Source organism: Chionomys nivalis, chromosome 5 (genome assembly GCF_950005125.1).
Source record: "Chionomys nivalis chromosome 5, mChiNiv1.1, whole genome shotgun sequence".
NCBI classification, from domain to species: Eukaryota; Metazoa; Chordata; class Mammalia; order Rodentia; family Cricetidae; genus Chionomys; species Chionomys nivalis.
Window position 1 is genome coordinate 2,027,724 of NC_080090.1, and position 15,008 is coordinate 2,042,731.

General features: G+C 44.7%; 1 pseudogene; it reads left to right on the forward strand.

Moving 5' to 3' along the window:
- Positions 1-1,068: 1,068 nt before the first annotated feature.
- Positions 1,069-2,088, forward strand: LOC130874506 (guanine nucleotide-binding protein G(s) subunit alpha-like; annotated as a pseudogene).
- Positions 2,089-15,008: the final 12,920 nt, after the last annotated feature.

Genomic DNA, 15,008 nt, shown 5'->3' on the forward strand with positions numbered 1-15,008 from the left:
GGTTTTAGCGTTTGTAACAGAGACGCCCAAGACCTTGGCACAACTGACTCCATGGTGGAAGTACCATTCAGGACATAAACCTCGCACACAGACAGCACCGCCCACCAAAACTAAAACAAAGACCTAATCCATCAAAGCACAGAGCTCTGGGAAAGTCTCTAAGGCTGCTTTTTTGGCTTCTATGGTCCTGCTTCTGGCTAACTGTTCTTGCTAAATGAAATATGTCAAGCCTGGGAATGTTTTTTTTTGTGCTTAAAAGCTCACCCTGAGACAAGTTTGAGGCTACCCTGGCCTGGGATCCTGAACACCCAGAGTAGTCACTGGCCTGCTAATAAAGACTTTCTACGGTCTCGAACCCATGTCCTAGCAGTCTTCTCTGGTGAGTACCCCATAGCAGCCTTTATCAGTATCTCTTGTCTGAATCAATCGCTGTTACGAGTATTATAGACTCGTGTTTTAAATCTTTGATGTCTTCTCCCTTTGCTGGCTGCCATTTCATGATTAGAAAGAGCTTTCTGTCCAGCCAGGATGTAGATAAAGACATACGGAGCCTCTCTTTACCCATGCCTTAGAATGTGTTACCACTGTTATTTCCTTTGATGCTCCCCTTAGCCCTGATTTTTACAAAAGTTTGTCCCTTCATTCATTAAGCAAATCATAAAAAATTAGGTGCATGCCAGTTGGTGGTGGCCATATCCCATTAATTCCAGCACTTAGGAGGCAGAGGCAGACTGATTTCTCTGATTCCAAGGCCAGCCTAGTCTATACAGTAAGTTCCAGGACAGCCAATGCTACACATAGAAACCATGTCTCGAAAAACAAACAAACAAACAAACAGAAATAAGCAACAAACAAACAACAAATTAAGTATATAAGAGGGGATGTCACTGCGGTGAGGCTGAGCAGTGATGAGCAGAACTCTCACCTTGGTCCAAGCCCACCCTCCTGGTGTTCTCACATTTGGGGCTTGCCTGAGACCCTTGCCCTGTCCCTGCCACCCTGCAGCCTGGCCTTGCTCTGTCACCTTCATGGGTTGCTTCAGAGGCAGTGAGACCCAGCACCGGGGCAATGAGATGCCAGGCCGACGATAAGATGGAGAAGCAGCTGCGGAAGGATAAGCAGGGTTAGTGGCCATGCACGGCCTGCTGCTGGGTGCTGGAGATTCTGGTAAAGCACAGTTGTGAAGAGATGAGGATCCTGCACATTAATGGTTTTAACAGAGTAGAGAGAAGGCCACTGAAGGGTAGGGCATCAAAAACAACCTGAAGGAGGCCTCTGAAACCACTGTGGCCTCCCTGAGTAACCTGGTGCCTCCTGTGGAGCTGGACAACCCTGTAAACCAGTTCTGACTGGACAACATTCTGAGCTGACTGCATAGAACTTTGACTTCCCACGTGAATTCTACCAGCACATCAAAGCTCTGTGTGTATGTGGCGAGGGAGTGGGGGGAGGAGGGAGTACATGCCTGCTACCAGCAGTCCCGTGAACACCAACGGATTGAGCCCAGTACTTCCTGGACAGGGTCAGTGTGTCGAGCAGGCTGACTAGCGTCAAGCGTCTCTGCCGCATCCTGACCCCTGGAATCTTTGAGACCAAGTTCAGGTGGACAAAGTCAACTTCTACCTGTTTGACTTGAGCAGCCTGCACTATGAATGCTACGCGTGACTGCCACCATCTTTGTGGTGGCCAGCAGCAGCTACAACGTGAGCACCGGGAAGGACAACATAGACCATGGAGCCTCTCCGAACCTCTTCAAAAGCGTCGCAGATGGCTGCGCACCATCTCTGTGATCTTCCTCCTCAACAAGCAAGACCTGTTTGCTGAGAAAATCCTCGCTGGGAAATCCAAGATTGAGGACTGTTTTTACAGAGTTCGACCGCTACATTCCACCTGAGGATGCGACTCCCCAACCTGGAGAGGTCCTACGTGTGCCCTGAGTTAGCTACTTCATTCATGAGTTTCTGAGAATCAGGGCCGCTAGTGGAGATGGGCGCCATTACTCCAACCCTTCCTTACTGTGCCGTGGACACTGAGAATATTTTTGACGACTGTGGTGACCTCATCCAACGCATGCGTCTCTGTCAATAGGAGCAGCTCTAGGAAAGGAACACCCACAGCCAATTCAGCCTTAAGCACAATCAATTAAGAGTGAAACATAATTGTACAACCAGTTGGTCATTCACCATCGGACACGATTCATGATGCAACTTTCTCTTTTTCCAGAGTGATTTTGAATGTGCCCCCCCCCCCCGTTTAGCTTAGGTGTTGCAAATTTAGTAAGTTTAAGGTGGCCTACAGAAGAAAAGAAATAGTTCACAAGAGTGGCCTCTAACTTTCAGTAAATAAGATAAAGTGGCAACAAACAGTAATAAAGAAGTAAATGAAACACAAATGGAGTGCAAATTGAGTTGTGTAGCATTAAAAAGTCAAAGTAGCTGGGCGGTGGTGGCACACACTTTTAATCCCAGCACTCTGGAATCAGAGGCAGTTGGATCTCTGTGAGTTCGAGGCCAGCCTGGTCTACAAGAGCTAGTTCCAGACAGGCTCCAAAGTTACCTGGAAACCTTGTTACAAACAAACAAACAAACAAATAAATAAAAATTAAAATTAAATGTGAGCAAAAAATTAGGCGCACAAGTTCTTCACACAAATGCTCACTTCGTGTTTATCAAAGTGAATAAATAAGATATAGTTTAGCCATAAAAATTTATAATTTGCTATGTGAGTTCAAGTCGGCCTATAGTTTGAAATGAGAACCTCATGGTTTATGTTTACTTTTTCTTTCAGTCTTTGTAGTTCTCAAACAAGAAACGTGCCTTCTATTCTTAGTGTAACTATTTAATTCAAGAATACATAGAATGTAGTTTAGAATTACTAACCCATAGGACTATGAAAATAAAGAAAGGCCAAATAGTGTCCAATATTTGTTTACAGTGCGTGTGTGTCCCAGCACTGGGAATCACACCGAAGGACTTGTTTAATCCATGGTCAAAATCTCTTTGGTTGATTTCCTTTTCTTTCCCCCATCTGATAAGTAGTTTCTCCCTTCCAAGTACTAATCAGGTCTGACCCTGCATAGCTTCCCAGATAGCGCAGAGATTGAATGAATTCAGGGTGGTATGGCCCTAGATGTACTTTCTAATCCGAACTATGTTTAGGAAAAACTATCTTGGTTTATTCTGCTATCTTTAGCTAGAAGATTCTCGACTTTGGAAGTTCTTTTTACATACAGACAAGGCTTTTTAAAAAATATGAGATGGCTAAGCAAAGAGAACCATTAAATATACATGCTACAGAATGCCTTTTTAAAAATAATTGTGTACCCATCACGTCTGAAGAATGGTTTGGATTTATTAACAACTTACGAGTGTCCCCGGTCTTTGTTGTTCTCCTAATGACCTGTTAGTTTCACACCCTGTGGGCAATGACTGGATTGGCACACTTTAATTAATGCCACATCATTTTCCTTTATTTAGGATTCCGAGAAATTGACACTTCTCTGGAGGCCCCCAGATAATAAACAGCAATTTTAGTTCCCTAGAGCTGAGCCATCCGGAGTCAATTCTCAGCAACAGTTTACATGATGTCCCCAAGTGTGCAAATTTGTGTATGGCATAAGCATCCTTCTGATGTAAGAGAGGGGTAATGCCTCCTATCGATGACATCTTAAGTTTTAGTTTTTCATAGTTGGGCTCTGTGCCTTGCTCTCAGTTTTAAATAGCTGGTTGTGTGATTTACATCCGTGCCAGGGATAGAACTTAACAGAGTCTAAGTGTGTGCAATCTGGCATTTGTCTTTAGGACTATTCCCCAATTTCTTCACTCTTTCCCCTCTTAATGGTACCCACTCATGTTATCTCGCTTCCCTAGGACATTGTTTTACACATTTAAAAATCCTTTATAGAAGTACCCGAAATTTATTCATATTAAGGCTTATGCAAGAGCATATAGGGCAAGTGTTCCTCTTCTCTTCTGGGCACTTTTGAAATAACTAAATTAACATATGTGTACCCAAGAGTTATAATTAATAAATAATGTAATTTTCACAATTTTGTGCAAAATGTAAACATTGCCATCTTCAACCCCCCAAAGTGCTATTAATATCATGGCAGTAAATCAAGTGTGGTTGGTCACATATCTGGGAGGCTGAGGCGGGAGGATTTTGAGTTCGAAGCAAGGGGGACATAATACACTAGATCGTGTCACAAGCAAAACAAAAGAAACAAAAGGGACTACCACAAAACTAAATGGTGAAGCTAGTCTTTCATTTTTCCCCCTAGGCTAGGGAGATAGTCGGCTGGTAAAATGCTTGAATTTGGATCCTGAGCTTCTATACAAAATCTAGACAGTATGCAACTATAGTCTCAGCACGGGGGAGGTGGAGACAGGATTCTTGAAGCTTGATGGACAGCTAGTCTAGCTGAACCAGTGAGGTCCAGGTTCAGTGAGAGACCCTGTCTCTAAAAATCAAGATACACAGTAATTGAGGAAGCTATTGAACATCAACTTCTGGCTTCACATTCACACACACACACACACACACCACACACACACACACACACACCCCTATTTACATACACCACACACACATACACACAAACACATACATAGAAGTACATGCAAAAACATACACAGATACACACAGACACAAACATACACAGATACACAAAACACATTACACATATGCACATACCTGTATACATTCACCATGCATATGCACACACAGACACACAAATACAAGGCTGTGGGATAGTGCTCTTCTACCCTGTAAAGATTTGTCATTCATATTGGTTTAATAAAACACTGGTTGGCCAGTAGTTAGGTAGGAAGTTAAAGTGGGGTGACCAGACTAGGAGAATCCTGGAAAGAAGAAAGGCTCAGTCTGCTGTTGCCACCTAGATGCAGAGAAAGCAAGATGAAATTACTGCACTGAGAAAAGGCACCAAGCCATGTGGCTAAACATAGATAAAAATTTTGGGTTAAGTTGTAAGACTTAATTAATAATAAGCCTGAGCTAATACGCCAAACAGTTTATAATTAATATAAGCCTCTGTGTGTTTCTTTGGGACTGAACAGCTGTGGGACCAGGTGGGACAGAAACTTCTGTCTACACACATACAGATACACAAATACGTACAAACATACACAAAACATACACAGACACACAAACATATACCTACATACACCATATACACACATACACACAAACCTACAGACATTCACCACACATACACATTACAGACACACAAACACACACCTATATATACCACACACACATAAATACACACAGAGACACACAAATACATTCACACATCTACATATATACAATACACACACATTTCTTTTGACTTATAAAATATAGTAAGGAGAATAATGGTATGTGAGTAATAGCATAAATTAAAAATTAAACTTTTAAATAATATTTTATATAACAAAATGAATGTTTAATTGATATGCCTGAGCAAAGAATTTTAACTGACTTATTTTTCTGCATGTTAGCTTAGTAATCTATAAAATGTTAGGTTTTCAACATGGAGGCAACAGATCACTAAGCCACCTCTGGGCCCTGGGACTGCACTATTGTGGCCCATGTTGCAAATGCCCTGCTCTGCTGCTGGTTCTCCAGAAGTAAATGCTGAGCTGGAGTTAGGTTTGCAGTGTTTTTATTAAGGTCCAATGTCTTTAGGTAGGAAGGGAAAGGACAGTTTGGATCTTAAGGAGAAGTCAAATGGGACATAGTTGTGGCAAAGCTCTGTGTACTCCCAAGGGGCACTCTGGTCCACACATGGTCTACCAGAGATCCTTCATTAGGCTAAATGTCTGAGTTTCCCCACTTCTTTTTTATTATGCATTGGATAAGAGCCACTCCAGTGGTTAGGGGGTGATTAGTAGAGGGCTACACTTAGGCTGTTTAGAATTTGTCCCATTGTTGAGATCCACCTCATCCATCTAGCATGATTGCTGTCTTCTGAAGAGAGCATTAGCAAACAGAATACAGCTAGGTACATATGATGCTGCATCCCAAACAAGAGTTTGGGTATATTCCAGAAGTGAGGATTGGTTTAATATTAGGGAACCAGGACCCTATTATCGATTGGATGATCTATATTAATAGAAGTGTGTCTAAGGACACATACAGAAAGCGTGAAACTGAAATAATAAGAAAGATACATCATGTCGACACTAACAGGAAGGAAGCTGGCATATCTCTGTTAATATCAGACAAAATAAGGCATTGTTAGAGGGTCAGATGAGTCGTGTGTGATGATAGAGGCTCAAATCTCAAGAGACAGGGAGACAATCGGAAGGTACATTAAGGAGACAGGTGGGGAGGAGCGTCTCCCACCCACTACCAGCTTAGATAGTTTCTTTCTTTCGAGTGTTGCTGTATAGTAAAAGATAAAGATAAGGATGCCATAAAGTTATAAAAAGACATGGTGGAAGCTTTAATGTATGTTATTAAGTGATTGACAAGGCCAAATGCTATCAAAAGACAAAACTGGGGAGCCAGTGTAAAGACTGTTGCTTTGGTGGAGAGGGAGAGAGGGAGGATCGGTGGCGAGGGCGGTGAAACTGCTCCCTGGATGCAGTATTGTGGGTGCTTGTTGTTATACATTTGTACAAGCCCAATGTGAATGCACCGGAGGCCACCCATTCTACTTTGTTTCTATTGCTTTAGTAGCCTGACAAAAAACAACTCTGGATGAAAAAGTGTTTAATTTAGCTTGCAATTCCAGGTTACAGCCCATCATTCTGGAAGCCAAGGCAAAAACACGAAGCATGGTAAAGAACAGAGAAAAATGAATGCATATATGCTTGTTAGTGCTCAGCTCTCTCTCTCTGTCTCTCTGTCTCTGTCTCTCTCTCTCTGCATTTATACACTCCAGGATCCACTACCCACAGTGGGGTGGGGTTTCCCACTCAGAGTCCCTAACAGACATGCCTAGAGGCAAATCAGATCTAGACAGTGGGGATTCTAGATTGTGTCAGATTGACAAAACAACCCCAACACCACCAAACTGTTCACTTAGATGAATAAGATAGAAAATTGTGTGTGGTATATCTCCCAGGAATGTGGAAACTCAAAAAATAAATGCAGCGCACAGATTCTGTAATGGTGTGGAGAACAGTTGACACAATAAATTTACTTCTCAGAAGAGCAAAGGCAGAGGCACGCAGCATTAGGGTTCCCTCTCCATGTCTTGTTTCTCACTACAGACCTGGGGTGACTCTGTTAACTGTTCAGGTCATCTGTGTTCTTGTCTGTATTTTATCTGTTTATTTCACCGGTTGCTAAAAGTATTGCATTAAGATCTCACATGTAGATGTTAGAGTCTGCTGTAGTAAGAAGAGAGCTGCTTGTTGGATCCCACTGCCCAGAACTGAAATAATCACACAGAAACTGTATTAATTAAATCACTGCTTGGCCCATTAGCTCTAGCTTCTTATTGGCTAACTCTTACATATTAATTTAACCCATTTCTATTAATCTGTGCATCACCACGAGGTCGTGGCCTACCAGCAAAGTTTCAGCACATCTGTCTCCAGCTGCTCCATGGCTTCTCTCTGACTCCACCTTCCTTCTCCCATGCTATAGGCCAAGCCAGTTTCTTTATTCATTAACCAATAAAAGCAACACATAGACAGAAGGACCTCCCACACCAGTCTGCCTTTTGGACCTGCAAACTTTCTCTTCATGTATTCTGAGGCAGTATTGGGTGTACAGGATTAAACTGGTTGCCGTATCTTCCCAATAAACCCATCTGTTACCATCTTGGAAGAGCTCTCCTTGTCTCCAGTGCTTGCTTGCTGTCAAGCTGGTCTCTATGAGGCTAGCACAACTATTCTCATTCTCTTATTATCTCTGACACATTTCCCCTGCTCTTGCATTTTAACCGTTAAGATGTGCACTCTGCTGTTGTTTTTAGCTGGTATAAGAATTAATTAACAGTTCAATTTTTAGTTCTGGGCCTAGAACCCAGAACCCTATTTGTTAGCTTGTTTATTGTCAATTTGACACAAACTGGAGTCAGCTGGGAAGAAGGAAGCTCAAAGGAAGAACTGACTCCATCAGATTGGCCTGAAGCAATGTCTGCCTTGGTTGATGTCAGAGGGTCCCACCCCTTGTGGGCTATGCCATCCTAGGCAGGTGATTTGGGGCTCATAGAGAGCCAGCTGAGCAAGCCAGAGAACAAGCCAGCAAGCAGTGTTCCTCTATGGTTCCTGTCTCCTGGTTCCTGTCTTGAGTTCTTTCCTGATTTCCTCCAAAGCTGAACTGTGACCTGGAAGTGTAAAAGGAAGGAACCCTGTAAACCTTCTCCTCCCTAAGTTTCTTTTGGGTAGACTGTTTTATCACAGCAACTGAATAAAACTTGAACAGACCTTGAACACATACTCTACACTGAGCTACACCCCACCAAATATTTTGTTTTCAAAATGTAGTTATTTAGACCTGACAGAGCTACCAATTTATTGGTGTTTAAACTTACTGTCTTCTTTTTCACTTGTCTCATTGAGTCAATGTTACTTTTCTTTTTGATCAACTCTTTAAAATTATTAAATATTATGATTAAAATTATTAAATAAGATTGTAACCTATTACCAATAGGTTGGTGTGGTGGTTTGAATAAAAATGCTATATGCTAAAATCCACACACCCAGAGAAACTAAGTAACAAGTAGGGTTCAAGTGGGGGACATATGGATCTCCCCAGGAAGGGGAAATAAAATAGACATTGTGGGTGAATGGGTGTGGGGGATGGGAACAGGAGGGCTCAGGCTGAGGGGGAATGGAGGGAGAGAGTACTGGGAGAGGCAACTGGATTTGGGGGGCAAGCTAGAAACCTAGTACAATGAAAAGTCCCAGGAATCTACAAGGGTGACTCCCAGTAACGGAGGGTATGGAGCCTGAGCTGGCCATCTTCTGTAACCAGGCAAGACTTCCGGTGGAGGGACTGGGACACCAACCCAGCCACAAAACCTTCAATCTACAATTTGTTCTACCTACAAGTCATGCTGAGATAAAGGTGGTGCAGAAATTGTGGGAGTGGCCAACCAGTGACTGGTTCAGCTTGAGACCCACACCATGAGAGAGAGCCCACCGCTGACACTGGCTAGAGAGTCAGGACCCAGGGACCAGGCGGCTCAGAGACATAGCATAGAACCAAACACAGCTGAAAAAGTCAGGGAAATAATTCCTAATGATGTTCTGCTATACGCATAGACTGACGCCTAGCCCAATTGTCATCAGAGGGCCTTCATTCGGCAACTGAAGGAGAGAGATGCAGAGATTCACAGTCAAACATTAGGCAGAGCTTGGGGAATCCTGCAAAAGAGGGGGAGGAAGGATTGTAGGAGCCAGAGGGGTGAGGACGTCTCAAGAAAGCCCACAGAATCAACTAATCTGGGGCCTTTAGTTAGGGTTTCTATTGCTTTGAAGAGACACCATGATCACGACAACTCTGATAAAGGAAAACATTTAATTGGACTGGTTTACAGTTTCAGAGGTTTAGGCCATAATCATCATGGTGGGACATGGCGCATGCAGGCAGACATGGTGCTGGAGAAGTAGTTGAGAGTCTTGCATCTTGGCTCGAAGGAAATGGGAAGGAATCTGTCTCACTGGGCATGTTTTGAGCACATATGAGACCTCAGAGCCTGCCCCCACAGTGATATACTTTCTTCAACAAGACCACACCTACTCTAACAAGGCCACACCTCCTAATAGTGCCACTCCCTTGGGGGCAATTTTCTTTCAAACCACCACACCTGGGCTCAGAGGGTCCCACAGAGGCTGAACCAATAACCAGAGAACCTGTGTGAGACTGACCTAAGTTCTCTGCTTATATGTCACAGTCGTGTAGCTTGGTTTCTTGTGGGACTCCTAACAGTAAGAGCAGGGGCTGTCTCTGACTCATTTGCTTGCTTTTGGGATGCTTTTCCTCACACTGTGTTGCTTCATCCAGCCTTAATATGAGGGAAGGTGCCTAGTCTTAATGCAGCTTGATATGCCATGTTTGGTCGCTATCCTTGGGAAGCTTGCTCTCTTCTGGAGAGAAATGGAGGAGAAGTGGATTGGAGGTGGGGTGGGGAGATTGGGAAGAGAGGAGGAGGGGAAACGGCTGTGGGGATGTATTTAAAAAAATACAGGAAATATAAACAAGGAAAGCTAGGGCAAATTCTGTATAGTCTCCAGACGTATCTGTTCACTTAAGCAGCAGATTCGACAAAAGAATATGATAAGCGGACATTTCAGTAAGAAAAATCATGGTGCCCATAGGCTCGTAGGGAGTGTCACTATCAGGAGGCTGGGTCTTGTTGGAGTAGGTGTGGTTTTGTTGGGGGAAGTGCATCACTTGGGGGAGGCTTTGAGGTCTCATGATCAAGCCAGGTTTAGTGTGACATTCACTTAAGCTGCCTGTGGATCAAGATGTAGGACTCTCAGCCCCCTCTCCAGCATCATGCCTGCCTGCATGCTGCCATGCTTCCCACCGTGATAATAGTGGACTAAACCTCTGAACTGCAAGTCAGCCCGAACTAAATGTTTTCCTTTATAGGAGTTGCCATGGCCATGGTGTCTCTTCAGGGCAATAGAAACCTTAGGACATTTGGTTAGTTCGTTGTTCTGTTATTTTTTGGTGGTCATCAGACCGTAATATCAGTGGGTCAGGGGTTGAGAAACCCCACTTAATCTCCAGCTCCTCTACACTGACAGTTAACACAGGTTTGGTTAGGCTCAGCTTGTTTGGGGGAAGAAGACAGAGTTTCTCCCAGGTGGCTCATGTTGTCATCCTGTTTTAGCATGATACAAGACAACAGTGTCCCAGGCACAGATGCTCAGAATGACAACGAGGCGTGGGTGTCTCAGCCTGTTCCATCCGTCCCAGAGCTTCTTATTATCTAACCATGCCAGCATTCTCAGTGACAGCTGCCTACGTCCATTATGCCATTAAAGGCTGAAAAATGTCGACTTCTTCCACCTGTTTCCTGACTAGCTGTAGTTCTTCCCTAAGAAGAAACATTTGCTATCCATTATTATTTCTAAATTTAAAATACATTCATTTATTTGAGACAAAGTATTACTATGTAGCCCTGGCTGGCCTGGAACTATGTAGACCAGGCTGGACTTGAATTCATAGAGATCCGCCTGCCTTTGCTTCCTGAGTTCTGAGATTAAAGGCATGCATTGCCATGCCTGGCAATTTTAAAAAATCGTATATATAAATTGGTGTTTTTCCTACATGTATGTCTGTGTACCAAGTGTGTGTTGGTGTTCACAGAAACCAGAGAGGGTACTAGATCCCCTGGAACTGGAGTTTTAGACAGTTGTGAGCTGCCTGCGGGTGCTGAGCATTGAACTCAGGTGCTCTGCGATACAGCCCTCTTAACCAGTGAGCCATCTCTCCAGCCCTTATCAATTATTTAATTACCCTGAAACACAGTCCAGGCAGGAAAGCCAGGGTAAAGGCACGGTTCTTTGCTTTTTATCAATTTTCAATATCCCCAGTCATTTAAAAATGTACCTTAAATATACTTTGTAGGTGTTTTCCAAAGCAACAGCAGCAACTACCCAGTGAGACAAGAAGCCAGAGCTCATGCTAAACCAGCCAGTTTTAAGCAAACCCACAAGTTTGTTGGGAGGGAACTGGTCCTAGGGGGCAGCAGAGACCACCAGTTGCTGCAGTGGGAGACGCTTGGGTTTTCTTACCTTCCAACATTCCTTACCACTGATTTGAGCTAACTAGAATCTCCACTGATCTAGCGTTTTGTATTCCTGTGACCTCTATAGAATACCCCTGGGTCCTTGCTACAGGAGTCTCTGTGTGTGTATAGGTGGTGGGAAGGGGTGGAATCTCCCAGGGATTCCCATGGGAACCCTGTAGCCCTATGGGGAATCTGGTCTGCGACAAGACGGCAGCATAAATTAGCCCAAGTCTTTGGGAACATTCACCACATGGTAAAGTGATTCCTGATCTTTTAAGCCAGCAGTTCTCAACCTGTGGGCCGAGACCCCTAGACCCCTTAGGGGTTGCATATCGGATATTTACATTACAATTCATAACAGTAACAAAATTACAGTTATGAGGTAGCATAATGAAATAATTTTATGGTTGGGGAGTCACCAGAACACGAGGAACTGTATTAAAGGATTGCAGCTTCAGTATCTTCATATCTTGATATCATTTGAGACAAAGTTTGATTCTACTATGGATGCCAACATGACGAAGCCCCATTTCCCCATCTGCAGAACATGGCTGGGGGTGGGCATCGCACAGGACAGATGCACCGACAGAAGGTGGTCCAAGGAGAGTCTCAGTTTTGTTTTCTTGAGACAAGGTCTCACTCTATACCACTGGCTTGCCTGGATTTGCTATGTGTAGACTAGGCTGGATTTAAACTCATGAAGAGCCTCCTGCCTCTGCCTCCTGAGTACTGGGTTTAAAGAGGCCATGCACCATGATGGCTGGCCACTTTCATTCCTCTTACAATCAAATCAAATCAAAACAAAACAACAACAAAAACAAATCTTCAAATAAAGCTGGCAGTTAAAGGGAACACACCATGCTTATGTTTCCGACTTATCACCCAGAGGTCCCCTGGGGGGTTTATGTTGCTAGTGGTAAAGCTAATGGTTTCCATGATGTTTGGCAAAGTGGCCCTGACTGTCTGCTCTCATGGTGCCAATTTCCAGAGTGGAAGGCAAGGCTGGCTGCTGGGAGTGCTCATAGGCTGACTGCCGGAGCGTGCGAGTGGAAGGGCTCTGGAGGCGGTAGTTGGAAGGCTGCCGTCCTACACCACAGAAACCAATCCTGGGCTCATGGTTCAAGGAAAGCTCTGGGACAATTAGGATCTGCCCTCTTGGGAATTTGGGCTGAGAAACAAAGGAATCCCTTGCCACTTAGTGGAAAGAGTTGGCACTGGAGAGGCTGCGATGGACCAATAGGGAGTCCAAGTTGTGCTGGGGCAAAGGCCGTGAGTGCCTCAGGGGCTGGCTGAGAGCAGGACTGGGCTAGATGGTTGGTCCATGCCAAGGGTAGCTGATGGAGGAGCAGTGGCATTAGGACCCACATGTCCTGCTAGGTCCCAGGAGCTGTACTTAACCATCTGAATAACCCACCTTCTGAGTTTTGGAGGCCCAGCACCCTGAAGTCTCTGCTCCCTGACTTCCTATTCTCAGGCCTGCCTTTGTTTACCCCAGCTTTTTGCCCACACATGCACGACCTACATAGTAGGGCATGACTAGCCTAGAGGACACCATCAAGCTGCAGTAATTTAAACATGTAGCCTTAGGCCCTCTCTGTAAAGGGAGGGGCTAAAACCTCCTTGACTGGAACAGGCTTGACACAGCTATTTGCTTTAATAGTAGAATAAATCATACATAATTGTGTGTCACTTCTTGCTCTGCTTTTTTCTTGGGACCCCATGGCCTGGAATAAGGCAGTCCCTGTGTCACCGGGACACATAAGCAGCCCACAGAAAGTCCCACTGAGGAATTGAAGGGTCTGACTCATGACGTGTGTGAGACATCTTGGTTCTACATACTGCTACTCTCCTCACGCCATCCACTGACTTCAGCCTTTCTCCTCCCCAATATTTTCTCAAAGCTGCGGTGCCTTGAAAGACTCTCCAGGCCAGCCAGAGTCACCCCTAAATTCATTCCCCTTGGAAACTATGAGATAATAAATGTTTGCTGTTCTAGACCATTAGGTTTGGGATAATTGGCTAGTGTACTTGATAAATCATACATATGTGGCTTGGTCTCATGGAAAATTTATGATTGCTAACTCAAAGGCCCCCAGATGCTGCCTTCTGGAATTAGGTCTCTTGTTTCCTCTCTTAATTTTAGTCTCTCTCCCTGCTCCATCCCTCCTACCTCTCCACTGCCTCTTCCCACCCTTCCCTAGTGGCCTGAATGTCTGTTTCCAAGAGAAAGCCAAAGCTATCGAAGTTCCCAGGCTTTGTTCTCATGCCTCCCTTCCCACAGAATCTGTCTTCATATCTGCAGCCTGCCATGCTCCTGGCAGAGGCCAGCCTCTCCCGCTATGCTCTGGGTATAGCCCCTTCTTGCTTCTTCTAGCGTCTCCTTCCTGGGATCCAACCCTCCCACCAAAGTTTTCAGGAGGAAAGGTTACTATCCTGTGTTGAATTTGCTGCTTGCAGCTTAAATACAAGGGGGACTAGGAGTTAGCATTGGATGAGTGGTATCAGTGGCCCCAGGGATCCTGGCTCATGGTTTTACCCTGAAACTCTGCCTGGAGCGACAGTAAGGAGAGGCACGAACACATACATCATTTTCATGAAACTCTGTTGTGAAAGGAAAAGTGGAGGCCAGATGTGATGGCTCACATCTATCGCTTGGATGCCGAGGCTGCAGGATTATCTACATTTTAAGCCCAGTCTGAGCCATACAGTGAGTTCCAGATCAGCCTGGACAACAGAGTAAAGCCAAATCGAGTGGCAGTGATGGTAGTGGTGAAATGATGTGAATACTGGGCATCAGGGACCAGAGGCAGAGAAGTGTGACAGGGAAAGGCCCAGCAAGAAAAAACTCCGGGCTCCTGTGATCAGCCTGAGATTGCATGTGGCATCTGTAAAGGACCTGGGACTGTGAGGCACCCTGGCTCCTGTTTCTGTGACCTTTTCTAAACTATAAGTACTCCCAGCTTTGTGCCTCGTCTTTCCTAGCAAGTGGTTTCCTTCCGGAGGAAATGACGGCATCTCCCTATTTCCCTAGACTGCGAATTCTGAACTGCCCCAGAGTGTGGGAAGTGAGGTCAGGGTTATCACCATGCTGAGAGATGTAGGGAGCTATCCTTGCTTGCCTCTGTTCACAGCCTGCTTTGCTTCTGACCCCAGATCTGGAGTTCCCCTCAGATTGCCTGATCTCCAATGCCAGCTGTGTGTCTTGTATTTTGTTAGATTCTTCAGGCCCTCTGAGGTGAAGGTTCAAACCCACAAGGCTGCTCCATCTTTAGATCTCATTGCTAGTGTTGGGTTCCCGCTGTGCCCA